Below are 4,135 nucleotides of genomic sequence, written 5' to 3'. Positions count from 1 at the left end.
ATGGCTGCTCTCCTCGATTTAATGTACGGTTTTGGCTTCGAGCAACGTGTGTCCGGGCCTACCCACCGTGCCAGCCACACCATAGATGGGATTTTTTTCTAACTGTATTCTCTCAATTAACTTTGCTATCCTCCCAGTAACGTAGTCTGGCCACAGTGCAGTTAGCTAGGAAATCCTTGTTCATCATAATATTGCCCCTAAGATGGCTCTTAGGAAGCTAATTCATTTCCAGGTGTGGAATAAGGTCGATGCCCAGGCTCTCTTCATGGTTCTCGCTAATTCTCCACCCTTACAATCTGACTCTCCTGATGAAATGGTTTCCAACTACGCCTCATTGCTATATGAAGCAATGAATGGGCTGGCTTGTGCCAAACAGTCCCTTTCTAGGAGGAGCAAACCCACCTCCCACTGGTTCGGGGATACTCTCCAGGCGGCTAAGAAATCCTGTTGGAAACCAGAACGAATATGGAGGGGAAATTACAATAACAACGAAAAAGAGAAATATAAGTTGTTGCTGGCAGATTATAAAAAACATATCTTGAAGGAAAAATCGAAGTACTTCACTTATTCTATAGAGGCAGCCAGCTGCTCGTCCAAGGCATTCTCCCAAGTTGTCTCCAATCTCTCCTCACCAGTGACTATGTTTTTGGTACATATTAATCAGAATTTCTGTGACTCCCTGGCGTCCTTCTTTCTCAACAAAGTGGAAGCCATCTTTAATAAGTTCACCGCAACACTACTTTACGGGTATAATAACTGTCCATGTGACGTCAATAAGCAGTCATTCTCAGAATTTACTTCTCTTTCAGTAGACTGAATTAGAGAATTGATTCTTTCAACCAAATCAGGTTCCCCTCATGATCCTCGCCCTCCAAACATCTTACATCTCATTCTGGATCTGGTTGCTGCCCAACTGACGCCCATCTTTTAATACAATACTTAAGACCGGTGTCTTTCCTAAAGCGTGGAAAACGGCTTCTATTCTTCCTCGGTTGAAGAAAGCCAATTTGAGCTTTCTTGACCCTAACAACTTTAGACCAATATCCAGGCTACCTTTCCCTGCAAAGATAACAGAGAAAGAAATTAATCTCCAATTATCGGCTTTCCTGAACAGTAAGCGATTGCTGGACGGCTCCCAATTTAGGTTCTGCAGTGGGCACTCTACGGAATTAGCTCTGATTGTAGCCACTGAAATGGTCAGGGCTACAGTTGATGGCCTTTTCCTCCTCGACTTGAAGGCAGGGTTTGATTCCGCCAATCATTACTGACTGGTAGACTGGTTGGTGAATTTGGGTGTAGACGGGGCTGCCCTGGCCCTCTTCAGATCTTTTTGGCTGAGCGAACCCAGACAGTGGCCCTGGATGACTTCACCTCAAAGGCCTTTTCTCTGCCCTGTGGAGTTTCTCAAGGCTCTGTGTTGAATCCAACTCTTTTTAACATCTATGGTACACAGTTTGATGCCTTGCTGAAGTCATTTGGGTTTTCCAATATCTTATATGCAGATGCCACCCAGATTGTTCTTCACTCTTGCCAGAAGTGGCCTGGACTTGAGTGAATCATTCTGGGCATGCATGCGAGAGGTTGGTATCTGGGTGGATGTGAATGGCCTCAAGCTGAATTCCACAAAAACGGAAATTATTATTTTTGGTAATAACACTTCCTTTTGAAAACCCTTGTGGTGGCCAGACGAATTGGGTCCTCTCCTGGTACCTGTGAACAAGGTGAAAAATCTTTGTATTCTGGTTGATGTTAAACTTACCCACAAGGGACAGGTTAACAAGATAATCTCTACCTCCTCCTTCAGCCTGCGCATAATCAGGAAGATAGCAGTTTCTTCCTTACAATTTATTGTCCACTGTGCAGCAAGCATACAAAGTGGGAAAAGCGTTCCCTTGAGTCTTGGCATAGTATTTTGGACAGGAAGGGTATCTTTCCTGTACAAAACCTATGCTGGACTCATATACACACACACACACACACACACACACACACACCCTAGCGCTATAGTGCTAAGGTGGTGCTGTAATCAGCCCCAGCGCAGGGGAAAGGGAGGAGAGAGCCATATCTTTGACAATATGGCGCTCTCCTGCTACATCCCTGTCACGCAATGCAGCACAGCCTTGCAAGGGGCTGTGCGGTGTTGTGTGGAGATTTGGTAAATCTCACCTTGTATGTCTTACAGAATACGGAGGTTAGGAATATCGATATACACTAATATTGAAAGGCAAGTGCATATGGAGGAGTAAAGATTTACTAATCTTAACGCCACATATATGCACCTTGAAGAAATGTATATTGTCAATGTACATGTATGTGGATTTAGGTATAGAAAATCCACACTTACTTACCTTTCAATATTTTGTCCTTCGAAATTGTGTCCATGATATCTGGCTCCATTGAAAATCCCTCCTTAATATTCCAGGCGCACATCGTCTAAGCGAGGTATTATCCGCATCTGGAATCAAGGTAAGCACACAGAACAGCAAGCAAAAAGAGGGAGGCTTCTGTGGAAAATCCACCACACGTAATCTACCCCCCTCTCTTCTGAGCTCAGAGGAAGGATGAACAGGGCTCCAATCAAGAAGGAAACAATCTTGCAAACTGCCAGCAACCAAAAGAGAAGGAACGCTAATAACGTAGGACAGCTGATCAGTCAATAAGTTCAGTGACTGCAGACACCTCTGACTTGCTTGGACTATGGAAGGATGGTGAGCTACTCTGGGTCGGAATGTGAGTTCCCTTGCTAGTATCTAGAGAGCTGCCGCATTTCCACAGGCAGCATTCCGCACCAGGGGTTCTCCTTGGAGCTTTTTTGCCAAGTAAAAGCTGGAGGGATATGTCAGTGCAAAATAGGCCAAAATGTGGGAATTGCATATGAAAATCGGTGAAGATTACACATGTAATTCTTTATTGTGTACTTGTAACTATGTAGTAATACTGCAGCCAGAAATTACAGCACCCAGCAGTATCAGGATTTGCAGGTGGAGTATTACTGCACCAGCAGTCCCATACAGGACGCAGTGACATCCACTGTTGTGCATCAACAGAGCCATAACAGCAATCCCACCAAGCAGGAACACAGATTAGTCAATACTAAACATTAAAGAACAGATTGCACGCCATGCAGATTAGATAGTGTGCATAGCTGAGTTTCAACAAACTCACCACAATATATGTGATAACACACAACAGTGCATACTGCACAGGGCTACAAATATGTGCAGCGCCGTGCAAATGATGTATGTATCTAGATGCTGTGCAGACAACGGCACCTTCAACAACAAACAGAGCACATTTATCGGAGCACTCAACATGCATCTAATGCACGTCTGTGGTGAAGACTAAGACCTCACTACGTGGATTTGTGACCCTTATAAACTTTGCCCGGTTGTAACCAATCAGCAGCAAATGTGGAGAAGATATTTAGTGCAAATCCAACAAACTGTTCAAAAGGTACAAGGGACTCCTAAAAACTTATTACAGTTGCCAATATAATGGAATTTTCAGGAGGATTTTTTGAGAATGTGAAAAATCTGAAACCGCTGACTGAACGGTCACCACATTTTATGGTACAGCGGTCAATCCATCTTTTGCTGCATTTTCTTGGTTTGGTGAAAATCCACTCATCCGGTTGGAAGACATAAGGAAAAACTTCAGTGCCCAGGGTGCATTTTAAAGTTTGCCTAATTTTCAAAAATGTGTAAACGCCTAACGGTGCATGCCTGGACAATATGACCCTAGCATGCATGTACAACATTCTGCATGCATGCTGTACACTCACAAGTGTTTTCATTTCAATATTTGCAAAGGCTGGGTGGAAAACAGAAGAAAAATGGGGGCAAAAGCAACACGGTGTGGGCCCAAATGCTGCAATATAGTAATAAATTGGTGAGTCAACCCACCCCTTTATGAATCTCTTTTCCCTGCCTATTTGATATGATGTTGAGAGATAAAAATAATAACACTGTTTTTTTCACCTGATCCCTCGTCTAGGCCAAAACCACTTAAGGTGAAAACTGAACAATGCAGGAAGTCTCACAAAATTATTGTCTTTGGGTATTGGGTGCAAAGAGAGCAGAGTCACCGCTATCTATAGTGCACAGATGCGGTGGCACTGGGATCCAGAGATGGGCGG

The sequence above is a fragment of the Lissotriton vulgaris genome, chromosome 5 (genome assembly GCF_964263255.1).
Source record: "Lissotriton vulgaris chromosome 5, aLisVul1.2, whole genome shotgun sequence".
Taxonomy (NCBI): domain Eukaryota; kingdom Metazoa; phylum Chordata; class Amphibia; order Caudata; family Salamandridae; genus Lissotriton; species Lissotriton vulgaris.
Note: the sequence above shows the minus strand (reverse complement) of the source record.